Genomic DNA, 14,267 nt, shown 5'->3' on the forward strand with positions numbered 1-14,267 from the left:
CCCAGGGCCACTGTTGATTTCTTTCCAATGTTGTGGTTTGCTGTTTTGAGATAGACTCTTACTATGTAGCCCAGAGTCCCTACATAAACCAGGCTTCACTGATCCTCCTGCCTCTGCCTCCTTGGTGCTGGAATTACAAACACCGGCCACCTTACTGGCTCAGTACTGAGGTTTGAACCCAGGGTTCCACAGGTGCTAGGCTAGATCTAACCATATTCCATCTCAGTCTTTTTTACAAAGATGACTGAAGGGGCTGGAGAGATGGCTCAGTGGTTAAGAGCACTGACTGTTCTTCCAAAGGTCCTGAGTTCAAATCCCAGCAACCACATGATGGCTCACAACCATCTGTTATGACATCTGACACCCGTTACTGGTGTGTCTGAAGACAGCTACAGTGTACTTACATATAAATAATAAATAAATATTTTTTTAAAAAATGACTGAAGAAGGTGTGAGGCGGGAGGTTGGCAGCTGTTCTTTTTGGCATGATGGAAAGTTTTACAATTGACTGTAGTTTGGTGTGTGGGCATGCACCTGTAACCCCAGTCAGAGGGGTTGGCTATCATTGGATATTAATTTCATTGTCTTTTTGCAAAACCCCTAATAGTCAGAGCAGGGACTGTCTCTGACTTTGTTGCCTGCCGTTGGGACCCTTGCCCCAAAGCCTTAATATAAAAGGAGGTGCCTACCTAGTCTTACTGCAACTTGATATATCATGGCTAACCTTCCAGGTCAGCCCTTTTCTGAAGAGAAACAGAAGGGGAGTGGATGGACCGGAGTGGGGTTGGGGTAGGGTGGCTGGGAGGGAATGGGAGGAGAAGAGGGAGAGGAAACTGAGGTCAGGATGTAACATAAATAAAATTAAAATAATAAAAATATATTAATAAAAAATAGAAAAAATAGAACTATTTTATTTAAAAAAAAAAAAAAAAAAAAAAAAAAGCTTGCCCGCGACAGGCCTTTAATCCCAGCTCTCCGCAGGCTTTGCACTCAAGGCCAGCCTGATCTACAGAGTGAGTTCAGGTCAGCCAGAGCTACCCAGAGAAACCCTATCTAGAAAAAACCAACCAACCAACCAAACAAACAAACAAACAAAAAAGCTTTCCCTTTTATCTTATGTGTGGGGGAGTTTTGCCTGAATATGTCTGTGTACCCCTTGTGTGCCTGGTGCCTTCAGAGGCCAAAAGAGGTTCCGTCAGATCATCTGGAACTGGAGTTACAGGCTCATAGAACGTGTGGGTGCTGGGAATAGAACCCTGGTCCTCTAGAAGAGCAGCCGAGTCATCTCAGTGACTCCTCCTTTCTCCCTGACTCGATAACTCTTTAATTACAAGCTTCGTGACTGTGCCAGCGCGGGATGGGGAGGGCTGAGATCAATCCCTGATGTCCACACCCGTGTGAGGAGGAGAGTGAGGTCTGGATCCCCTGGCTGCAGGCGCTGCTGCGGCCCCAGGCGCTGCCGCCGGTTTAAGCATAGCCTGTAATTCCCCGAATGGCCTCTTGGTGGCGGCCACGTAGCGTCCTTCATTGGAACCGGGACTGGTCAGGGTAGATGAGGTGTAGACCAAGAAAGGGTGCGGCCTGGACTCCTAGAGGTGCCATGCTAGCTAGAGTGGACGTGGCAGTCCAGGGTCCAGGGTGAAATAGGAGCCCAACCCCAGGAGGGGACTCAACATTCAGCCTGCGCTGGCAGAACACAGCCTGTCACTGTAGGCAGGCGGAAAGTCGGCAAAGCGTTTTCAGGGTTTGGTTGGGATCATTTAGCAGTGTGGAAATACAAAAGGACAAACCTTTGGGGCAACAGGGGATGTGAACATAGTAAGTTCTAGGCAGCTGGGGCTCCAGCGGTCTCCAAAGTGGGGGAACCCTCTCAGGCATATAGACCCAGAGGAGGATCGGCTGACTAGAAAGCAGGAGTGTGGGCCAGGTCTGCCTTTGGGATCTAGAATGGTGTATGGGTGACCGGGTGTAGTGTTACCTGCACGGGGCCTCATGTACGTTTAGGGTAGGTTTCTCCGGCATCACTAGCATCCACACCAGATGGGTCTGGTGTGAGCACCAGGGTGACTCTAGGCTGAGAGGAGGCAGAAGACAGAGGGGCCTTTGTGCTGGCTAGTTTTTGTAAACTTGATACAAACTAGTATCACCTGGGAAGAAAGACCCTCAACCGGGGTGTTTCCTCCATCAGAATGGCCTGTGGACAAACCTGTGTGGTATTGTTTTCCTGACTGCTAGGAGGTCCAACCCACTGTGGGTGGTCCATCCTTGAGCAGGTGAGGCTGGGCTGTATAAGAAGCTACCTTGGGGTGGGTGAGTGAGCCAGTAAGCAGCCCTTCTCCATGGCTTCTGCTCCAGGCCATTTCTGAAGCCCCTTCTGTCTTGGCTTCCCTCCATGAACGTCTCCAATCTGTAAAATGAAATAAAGCCTCACTGCCGAAGTTGCTTTTGGTCATGGTGTTTATCACAGTGACAGAAAAGCAAACTTGAACAGCCACCCTTGAGGGCTTCCAGAGGCTGACATGGGACCCCCGTTGGGACCAGTGGACAGGGGTACAGGAATCTCAGCAGACTGCAATGTGGAAAAGAGGGAATTGTTTTGGGGGTGTGACCGTCCAGTTCAGGTAGCATGCCGAGGGCAGTAGAGTGAGAATCTGAAGCAAAAAAGGGGCTGTTGAGCCTTAGTCTACCTGCCCGGTCCACCCACACACATGATCCCACCTCACCGTTGCATCTCTGGGCATCTAGCAGTTTTTCCCGGAAGGGTCTGTGGATCCCACACACCTATTTATTTATTTATTTATTTCTCTCTCTCTCTCTTTTTTTTTTTTTTTTTTTTTTTTTTTTGGTTTTTCAAGACAGGGTTTCTCTGTGTAGCCCTGGCTGTCCTGGAACTCACTCTGAGTGGACTAAGAACATCTATCATGTGCATGCACTGCCATCCATGGCTGGTATCAGCTGCAGTGCATGACCAGGTCTCAGGGCACACCTGCACTCGTGGTCACTGTGAAGCTCAGAGCCCCCACCCAAAGGACCAACTCAGACTCCTGGCAGGATTAGCAGGATGGCAGGCCCTGTCTCTCCTCCTGTTAAAGCTCGGAGTCTCTTCAGTGCAGGTCACCATTCGGACCTATTATGTGTTTCCAGGGGGCTGAATACCTACTCACAGTCTCCCGTGGCCCACATTCCTTCCTTGGGATGACCAGGGCAGAGATGTCCTAGCAACAGCACCCAAGTGTTGGGATTTCCTTTTAAAGATTTATTTATTTATTTTATGTATATAAGTACACTGTAGCTGTCCAGATGGTTGTGAGCCTTCATGTGGTTGTTGGGTATTGAATTTAGGACCTCTGCTCGCTCCTGTCAACCTCACTCGATGCGGTCAGCCCCACTTGCTCCGCCCCAAAGATTTATTATAATAATAATAATCTTATTATTATACATATTGTAATACAATATTATAAATATTTTAATTATTATAAATAAGTACACTGTAGCTGTCTTCAGACGCACCAGAAAAGGGCATCAGATCTCTCATTATGGGTGGTTGTGAGCCACCATGTGGTTGCTGGGATTTGAACTCAGGACCTTCAGGAGAGCAGTCAATGCTCTTATCCACTGAGCCATCTCGCCAGTCCCAAGAAGTGTTGTTTTTAAAAAAACAAAAAACAAAAAACCCCCCAAAACTCTAGTCATTCAATTTTACCAAAGAAGACTCAGGAGCCAGACACCAGGGTGAAAACCTGCTGGCTCAGGGAGCTACATCACAACAAGGTTTTTTTTTTCTTCACAGTCTGATCACAGATCCTGTGATACAGAAGAACATTGTCTGCCTCACTGTCTCCAGCCTGCAGCCCGCCTGAGGATCTTCCCAACACCTCCAAGGCCTGAAGCAGAGCCTGAGGAACCTCCTGGGAACATTTCCCTGGATCCACCCCCATCGCTGGCGAGACAGTTGGACAGCTTGTGTTTGCACATTCGGCCCCCACAGCTAGGCTTCCTTAGGTCCACCCACTTCCCCCTCCTGCCTTATAGTCCCTGGGAGTTCCCAGCCTAATTGAGTCAGCAGAAGTGTGTGTGACTACAACTGGCCTACTCTTGTGCAACTTGGAACTTGGAACTCCTCCTGAGGTAGGGAGCCCCGGCTCTGAACAAGACTTTTCTGAAGCCTCATACTGTTTAGCGATGTGTTTCTATACATTTCTATGGCCAGTGTCACAGTTCCCTGTGTAGGCCAGGTGAGTGTGTTACCATGGAAGTGCACATTCTATGCTTTACACACACACCCACAAAAACTAACATCTACAGCTCCAACCTTCATCCTCCAAGGCTCAGCGGACAGAAGAGAAGGCAAAAGGAATGTAAGACGGAGACAGAGGAGCACCGTGAACAGCCATCTTCTGAACAAGGCACAGAAGCTGCACTTATGAGGTCACGACGACAGCTGTGGCTGCCTGCACAAGGTCTTCACAAATCAGAGAGGCCCCACCCTTCACTGGGGCTCTATTATGGCTACGGGTGAAGAGAGTTGATATTCTTGGGGTGTGGCTGTTGGCAGGTTGCCCATGCTTCACTGGAGGGCTGAGTACCTATGTGCACATATGTAGCTCTGATTGGATTCAGTGAAGGGATGAAGGAGGAGGGGGATGTGTTGGGGAGGGGAGGGAAGATAGGAAGTGTCACTATCATTAAGACACACTGCTTAACTGTGTGTCAAAATACAGGAAAAAAAAACACTTTAATTGAGTCAGCACGATAAGATTGCAGGTGTAAAGGTGCCCACGTGGTGGGAACTGACTCCTACAAGACACACATTCACACCCACACACAAAAATAAACACATGTAATTAAAAATTGTTTTCCAGGGGGGTGGATCTGGGAGGAGATAGAGGAAGGAGTGGACATTAATACAATCAAAATAGATTATATGAAATTCTGAAAAGAATTAATATAACTATTATAATACACACACACACACACTTATATTTTCTAAGACAGGATAGCCCTGGCTGTCCTGGAACTCACTATGTAGAGCAGACTGGCCTTAATTTCAGAGATCTGCCTGCCTCTGCCTCCCAAGTTCTGGGATTAAAGGTGTGTGCCGTTAACACCTGGCTAAATATTATGTTTTAAATATCTTACAAAAAAATAACTAGCCAGTCATGGTGACATATCCCAGCACTCAGGAGGCAGAGGCAATCCAGTCTCTGTAAATTCAAGGTTGGTCTGTTCTATAAACTGAGTTCCAGAATAGCCAGGGCTACTGTCACAAAACAAAACAGAACAAAACAAAACAAAACCCTATACTTCTAGGTGGGATTATGGCTCACAGCTGTTATCCCAGCACTTGAGAGGCTGCGGCAGGAGGATTGCTGTAATTTTAAAGGTACCTTAGTCTATAAAGTGAGACCTTGTTTCAACAAAACAAAAAGTATCAGCCAGAAGCTAGAGAGATGGCTCAGTCATTAAGTCTGGGGTAGATGGATCAAGTCTTTGCCTGACTTAGACCCTGCCTCAAGCAAACAAACCCCTGACAAAATCTCCAGTTGTGCAGCCCTAAACATATTCACATTGTTGAGTAATTCTCACCAAATGAAACTCAGTCCCCATGAAACATCACTACCTCGCTGTGGGCTCCGGCCACCTCCCTTCTACTTCCTGTCTGTGACTGCCCGCTCCAGGCTCCCTCCCTTCAGGCCAATTATGCTTCATGATGTCATACACTCCTGGGCTTACCACCCGCCAGCCACGGACACTGGGGCTTCATGGACTGCCAGCGCTTGTGAGCCGGGCTGCTGTGAATGTGTGTCCACAAATCACTTATATCCCTGTTCTTTATTCTCTGTCGCTGTGTGGCTGTCCCAACCCCATCAGCAGCGAGTGTTGGGGTCTGGAAGGGCTCTGAAGAACAGCAACAGAATCCTTTAGGGTTGCAGTTAGCACAGAGCAATGGTTCATTTTCATGATCACCCTAATTGGATTCAGAGATGTCTAGAGGCTGGAGAGACACTCTGTCTTTGAGAGCACTCACTGCTCTCCTAGTGGCCTCCAAAAAGATCCCAGCACCCACAGGGCAGGTCACTGTCAGTGAATTTACATCGGTTCCGGGGAGAGCCTATGGAGGGCTTCAACTCCTTGGTATCGCCCCACTTTCTGAGAGTTGTAACAGAACTTCCTGTGACTGCTTTGGACAGATCGCCACCACCTCTAGGCCTTTAGGGACCCGTAGGTGGGGACTCTTGCCTCCTGCTGTGACAGTCCAGCACAGGAAGGACAGACCCCACTACCCACCCACTTTAGCTGAGGGCTCTGAGGCAAGAGTCAGTTGTCTGAGCTCTCTTCGTTCCCACTGACCTCTCATAGGACGAGCCTGACCTGCCCAGCTCGGAGAGGACTTCAGGGCTAAGAATAAGGGAGTCCCTCGTGCCTGGGCCCAGGGCACCTGAGATGGTGGAGTTGCTCCCGGGGACTCGTAGGCTGGGTCGATCTCAGGAAGTGACAGTGTCTGGGATAGTCTAGGAGTCCCAGGCGCTGCCTACATGGGGGAGGGGAGACTCTGCCAGGCAGTCAACAAGCTTTGGGTCCTCTCTCTTGGTCTTCCTGGATGTTTAGGCTCAGGCATGTCCTCAGAGCTGGGTTCGGCATGGCTGAGCATGAGATAGGCAGTGGGTATCGGTTTAGCTTCAGAATGTGGATAAAAAAGTCTTGCTGCCTTTCACAGGCCAGTTACCTGAACCACACTTAGCCCCTCTAGCCCCATTGCCCACACCCAGGCCTCTAGAGAACAGCAGCCCCTCATGTCAAGAGGCTCACAGGTCAGCCCACCACACTCTGTCACTCAACAGTTCCAAGACATACAGTCACACCCAAACACACCCAGACACAGAGGACATACAAATACCACAAGCAGACATAGGCGTGCACACACAGACATGCCTTTCCAGGAACGATAAGCTGCAGGCTCCAGGCGTCAGGGAGCTCTGTGCCTTCTCTACGAGGAAGAGCAGGCCTGGGAGGCATCTGTTGTGCCAGCTCTCTCTCCCGTTCTCTTCAGATGAAGCCCAGGTGCCAGTTGGCCAGCAGGGCCTGGGTTTCTGCCCAGCTGAAGGGCCATCTGGGAGGACATTTTCCCCAAGGAGACTCTAAATCTGTCTCTGGCTAATAGGGCTGGCTCTGGCCAGAGAAGAGGCCTACTGGAGGGGCCAGGGAGGTTGTCAGAGGCCTGGATTCAACCTGCTGTGGGGCAAGAGACCTCCCTCCAGGCCTGTGGTAGGACAAGCAGGCTTCCACCACCCAGTAAGACTACCCAGTGTTGAGAAAAAAGGAGTTTTGGCACAACCTTGCTGTTCTTGTAGAAGATCCAGGTTCAGTTCTCAAGACCAGCATCAGATGGCTCACAACCACCAGCTGCAGGGGATCTGACGCCCTCTTCTGGCCTCAGAGGGCACCAGCACATCTGCACGTACTCACACAAACACAGACACACTCTCTCATATTTAAAAAACTAAATCAGGCAATGGTGGCACACATCTTTAATTCCAGAACTCAGGAGGCAGAGGTAGGAAGATCTCTGTGTTTGAGGCCAGCCTGGTCTACAGAGTGAGTTCCAGGACAGTCAGGGCTACACAGAGAAACCCTGTCTAGAAAAAAGCAACATCTGTACAACAAAAGAGAAAAAAAAAAAAAAAAAGAAAAGAAAAAAGAAGAAAAGAAAGAAAGAAAGAAAGGAAGGAAGGAAGAAAGAAAGAAGTGAAAAAAGAAAAAGAAAGACCCCCAGAAAACTGGTTATGGCTGGCTGGAAACACTCTCAGAGAGATAGGTGGATGGGAGAGAGGGCTCAGAGACTCAAAGTGCCTGCCACTAAGCCTGAGGCCCTGAGACCAACCCAGAACCCATATAAAGATGGAACGAAAGAACCAACTTCACAAAGCTGTCCCAGCATGCATGCCATGGCATTGTGGCCACACATTCACAGTAATAGTAATAATAATAATCTAATAACATTTGAAAAAGCAAACAAAACCAGCTGGGCATAGTGATTCATTCATTTAATCCCAGCACTGAGGAGGCACAGGCAGGTGGATCTTACTGAATTCAAGGCCAGCCTGATCTGTATAGTGGGTTTCAGGACAGCCAGGGCTACATAGTAAGACCTTACCTCAAAAAACCAAACCAAACCAAACCAAACCAAAACAGCTAAACCCCAGAAGGAGCCGGTGAGAACTCTGACCCCAGTGCACCTCACGGTCAAAACTGGACATCTTTCCTCCGAGGTCACGAATAAAGCAGGAAAGCCGGGCATGGTGGTGCACGCCTGTAATCCCAGCACTGGGGAGGCAGAGGCAGGTGAATTTCTGAGTTCAAGGAGGCTAGCCTGGTCTACAGAGTGAGTTCTAGGAAAGCCAGGGCTACACAGAGAAACCCTGTCTTGTAAAAACAAAAAAACAAAACAAACAAACAAAAAAAAAACTCCAAACAAAACAAAACAAAAACAAATAAAGCAGGAAAGCCCAATCATGCCACCTCTGAACGTTGCACCACAGGTCACAGTTCCAACAATGAGTTACCAAAAAGTAAATAAAATCTTGCAGATTGCAAAGGAAGAAAATGTATTTTTCGAACACAGTGCAGAGTTGTCTTCACAGAGAAACCCGAAGAAGCTACAGAGACAGAGATGTGAGCATTAACGAGTGGAGGGAAGAGACCTAGAGATAAAGCACGCGCCGCGACTCTGTATACCAGCAGTGAGTAATCGGAAATAAAAAACCTTAAATATCGCTGTGAGCATCTATGGTGAGGACACAACGCAGTATCTGCCCAGTGCTTGGGATGCTAAAGTGGGAAGAATCTGATAAAGCGTTAGTAAATATCGAGTAATTAGACTCTAAATGCTTCATCGTCAGCTAATTAGCTCTGGACAAATGAGACAGCCGAGGGACTGGGCTTGACAGGACCAGTGGAGTTTGCAGGGTCACTACTGGAGACGCAGGTCAGGAAAAGCACTTTGCCTGGCATGCATGAGGCTCTGGGCTTGGGGAAAAATCACTTATAGCAATGATTTTATCAAAAGTGACAAAAATGGCCGGGTGGTGGTGGCGCACGCCTTCAACCCCAGAGCTTGGGAGGCAGAGTCAGGCTGATAGACTCTGAGTTTGAGGCCAGCCTGATCTACTACAGAGCAAGTTCTAAGACAGCCAGGGCTACCTGGAGAAACCCTGTCTCAAAACCAAAAACAAACAAACAACATTTGTGTACTAGCGACTACAGAATATTCCTGAGGGACACTGAAGAAGATCCAACCAATGAACTGTCGCCTGGATGTGCTTATGTTTACGAGCTGGATGCTAAGATAGGTGCTCAAATTTACCTATAGATTCTGCTGAGTCTCAGCTCACAACCCAGAGACAGGGGTTTTCTGTGTAGACCAGGCTGGCCTCGAACTCAGAGATCTGCCTGCCTCTGCCTCCCAAGTGCTGGGATCAAAGGCGTGCGCCATCACTCCTGGCTCTAACTTCTAAATGATGAGTCAGATGCAGTTGTACTCACTTGCAATTCTAGCACTCAAGAGACGGAGGAAGGAGGGACAAGGGTGTCCTGAGCTGCATAGGGCGACTCTGACACATACATGTGTAAAATGTTGGCCAGGGGTAGTGGCACACTCTCGTAACCCCAGGCTTTGAAAAGTAGGGACAAGAGAACCGGGAGTTCAAGATCGATTACCGTGGAGCTACACAGACAGCTTGAAGTCAGCCGTGGACCATGAGATCTTGTCTCAAAAACAAAACAACAAAAAAGAAACCTTTCCTTGAGACGGAGCCATGTTTGATGCAGCTAACGTGGCCAAGAACCTGAGACTAGATAGGTCACAGGCCTCGGGGAAAACTGGCAAAGGAACATCGAAGTGAAATGACTGCTAATGGCATACTCACAGACTAGTGCCTCACTCAGCACCCATCAGCCTCCTTTTACAGCAGATGTGGGGGCTGGAGGGATGGCTCAGTGGATAAGAGCACTGTTTGCCTTTCCAGAGGTCCTGAGTTCAATTCCCAGCAACTACATGGTGGCTCACAACCATGTACAGTGCAGTCTAATGCCCTCTTCTGGCCTTCAGTTATACACAGAGAGAGAGCATTCATATACAGTAGACGGGAATTAACAGAGCCCCGCAGCTGGGCAGTGTGCAGCCTGAGGGACTCAGGAGCATTGTCTAAATGGGATTTTTTTTTTTTTTTTGAGGCAAGATTTCTCTGTGTATCCCTGATTGTCCTGGAACTTGCTCTGTAGACCAGGCTGACCTCAAACTCACAGAGATCCCCCTGTCTCTGCCTACTGATGGTTGGGTTTAGAAGTATCTGCCACCAGTGCCCAGAGACTTACAATGTAGCCCAAGCTGGCCTAGGGTTCACTATGTAACCCAAGCTGGACTTGAACTTGGAGAGATCCTCCTGCGTCGGCTGGAATTACAGACTTGAGCCATCTTTCCAGACTGCCAATCTGAAGACATCCTATGGAGTGACTATAACTGGAACCAAGTGCAGAGGAGGTCTATAGTTCCAGTTACATGGAGGCTGACATAGGAGTATTGCTTTAGACGGGAAAACAGAGCCAGCCTGAGCAACATGGGGAGATCCTATGCTTGAAAGATTTTTAAAGATTTATTTTATTTTTAATTATGTGTTCATGTGTGTATATGTATGAGTGCAGGTGTCCATAAGACCCAAGGCCACTGAACTCCCTGAGACTGGAGTTACAGTCAGGTGGGTGCTGGGAACCGAACTCAGGTCCTCTGCAAGAGCAAGCAGCACATCTCCCTGATCACTGAGCCATCTCTGTAGCTGCTCTCCTCCTGATATACAATATATATTAGTTATTTCATTTTATGTGTGTGAATGTTTTGCCTGCATGCATGCCTGGTAAAGAGGGCACTGAGACTGGAGTACTTGAGACTGGAGTTACAGGCAGGTATGAGCCATTATGTGGGTGCTGGAAATTGAACCTAGTTCCTCTGGAAGGTCAGCTAGTGCTCTCAACTGCTAGACCATCTTTCCAGCCCCCCTGAAATATAATTTCCTACCATGTATATTAATTATTCTCTAATGTTGTGATAAAACACCGTGACCAAGGCAAGGCAGGGTTTTTTTGGGCTTATGGTTCCAGAGAGATCGGAGTCAGTCATGCCAGCAAAGGTAGCAGCAGGAGCAGCTGAGAGTTTACATCTCTAACTGCAAACAGGAAACGGAGAGAGTGGACCAGAAATGGCTTAACACTCTCAAATCCTGGCTCTAGCAACAGACTTCCTTCAGCAAGGCCACACCTCCTATACCCCTCAGACAGCACCATCAAGTGTATTTACCTAAGATTATGGGGCACATGCCATCCAAACCACCACAGCAGACATAGTAGTCCAACCCTGGCTACATAAAACCTTGTCTCAAAAATGGGGTTTGCCCAGCCAGGCATGGTGGCGCACGCCTTTAATCCCAGCACTTGAGAGGCAGAGGCAGGCGGATTTCTGAGTTCGAAGCCAGCCTGGTCTACAGAGTGAGTTCCAGGAGAGCCAGGGCTACACAGAGAAACCCTGACTTGAAAAAAACAAAAAAAATGGGGGTTGTATTGGGTATTTGATCACAGCGTTAACCATGAGATTGCATACTGGGAAAAACAAAAACAAAAACAAAAAAACTTTTCAGCCCTTAGCAGCACACACCTTAAATCCCTCTGGCTGGAATACAGACACGCTTTTAGTACACACATTTAATCCCAAACAATGAAGGAAAAGTTTGTAGAAGGAAGCACCCATGTTTGCAAGTGATGTCTAATTGAGTGGCAGACAAAGTGACGAATCAGAGAAAGGTTTAACAGAATAGGACATGCCCAACTCTCATGAGACAGGAGAGGAAGAGGAAGCTACTTAAGAGAGAACAGTGAGAGAGAAAGGGAAAGAGGAAATAGTCTTCCCTGGGCAGTTGTACAGAGACAGGTTACAGAGAGAACAGGCTAGGCACAAGGAGCCACAGAATGACCCAGAGAAGAAGCCAGAAGATTAGAAAAGATTGCTAGAGTTAGTTTGAGGCAAAGCAGAGCAATTCAGGAGAGACCAAGAGAGAGAAGCCAGATTGAATCAGTCAATGTGGAGAGGAGTTTGAGCCAGGACAGCCGAGTTGACCAGCCAGCCAGAGTTCAGAAAGAACTAGAAAGTGAACTGACCCAGCAGCAAGTCTCGGCCTAGACAAGAAGCTTTCAGCTCTGGGCCTAAGTCAGCGACTGAGTCAGTAAACCTCCCAGGAGACAGAAACATCAGGTGAATAAAAAGTTACATTTACAGGGGTGGAGTCACTGAAAAGAATAAAAACATGTTTCTAGTGAAAGATTCATACCACTTGATACACCTATTTTAGTGTGTTTGTGTGAGCGTGGATGTGTTCACACCATGGAGCGCCTACATGTGAGTCGAAGGCCAACTGTGACAGTTACCTACCTCTCTTGTGCCCTGTGGGATCTGGGGACAAAACTCAGGTTCTCAATAGATAGTGCATGATTTTTACCTGCTAGGCTATCACTATCTCACACATAAAACAAACAAACAAACAAACAAACAAACAAACAAACAGAAATGTAATTCACAGTATCCTTATTAATTAAAGACCTACAGAATGAGTTCAATGTCAGGCTGGACAACTTAATGAAACATGTTTCCAAAAACAAGCCGGGGAGAGCATTTGCCCAGCATGTGAGCCACTGGCTCACACCTGCGTTTGCTTGCTGTCATTATAAGTACATAGGTGGTTTGAGATGGTCCACATAGTCTTGGACATTGGTCCCCAGCCTGTGATGCACATCAGCCATTAAGATCACTTCCTGATCTTTCAGAGGTCCAAAGTTTGGTTTCCATTGCCAGGAGGCTCACAGTCTGCAGTAACTCCAACTCCAGGGAATCCAATGTCTTTGTCCAGCTTCTTCATGTACCTGTATGCACATACACAAACACAGAGATACATACACATAAGTTAACTATATATATATATATATATATATATATATATATATATATATATATATTTACCAAAGCGCTAATGTAGACAGTCTTAGTGATTCATATCTGTAGTTCAGGCATTTGGAAGACTGAATTTGGGGGCAGGCTGAACTTCATAGTCCTGGGCTATCCTTAGCTACAAAGGGAGGCTGGAGGAGAAGTCTTTAGCTACAGTGGACTTCTGGGATCAGCCTGAGCTACAGAAGATCCTGTCATTAAAAAAAAAAAAACAAACCTGAAAGTATTAAGCTACTACAATAAGGAGAGCTAGATGACAACCCAGTGGCGAGGCAACTACCTGTATGCACCAAGCCCTGGATTCCACGCCAGCAGGACAGAAAACACAGAACTGGGAAAGGAATCCAGACACAGGGGGCGAATGCCTGGAATCCAGCAATCAGCAAGTGCTAGTGGGAAGATCAGTAGTTCAAAGTCATCTCACCCACATGGACAGTTCAAGGCTGGCTTGTGGTATGAGATGCTGAGAAGGAGGGAGGCAGAGAAGAGAACTCTCTGGAAGATAATACTGCAAATCTGCTGTGTCACGGTAGCCCTGCGTTACCGTCTTTACCTCTTTCCCTGCGTTGCCACATCTCATGTTTTCTGACCAAATCTGTAGCTGTCCTGGAACATAAAGTGCCGTACTTCCTGGGAGGTCCCTCTTCCTAAGAACCCTTAATGTGGTGGACAACAGGCGCCATCGGGTCCTCAGGCCCACAGACACTAGCTGGCTGCACGTGGGAAGGCCCCTCCCCCTTCATTCTCAGCTCCACTCTGTTTATGTCTTTTGATATGAAGAACTCAGATAAATGGTCAAGAGGCAGAAGCATTTTATTCAGGGTTCTTGTTATAGGGCAAATGCCCCAGGCTGCTGTGGGAACAAACAGCCCAGGGACCTCTGGTACATCAACCTAATAGGAAGCTTGCCAAAGGCAGACGAGGGTAGGGTTAGGGTTAGGGTTAGGGTTAGGGTTAGGGTTAGGGTTAGGGTTAGGCTGAGGAGTCTGTGCTCCCATAGACTCTGTCCATGCTTATGCTAATTAAATTCCTATTTAATTTAAGAACTTGACTTCTATTTCTTTATTGTATGTGTGTTATGTATGTGTTGGGGTGTGGTCTGTGCCTTCTATAGTGGCCAACTCCAATAGTCAACTCTCTTCTTCCACCGTGAGGGTTCCAAGGATCAAACTCAGTTTCTCCAGCTTGGCAGCAAGCACATTTGCCTGCTTTTTGGTGT

This window comes from Mus musculus, chromosome 11 (genome assembly GCF_000001635.26).
Source record: "Mus musculus strain C57BL/6J chromosome 11, GRCm38.p6 C57BL/6J".
In the NCBI taxonomy this organism is placed as follows: Eukaryota; Metazoa; Chordata; class Mammalia; order Rodentia; family Muridae; genus Mus; species Mus musculus.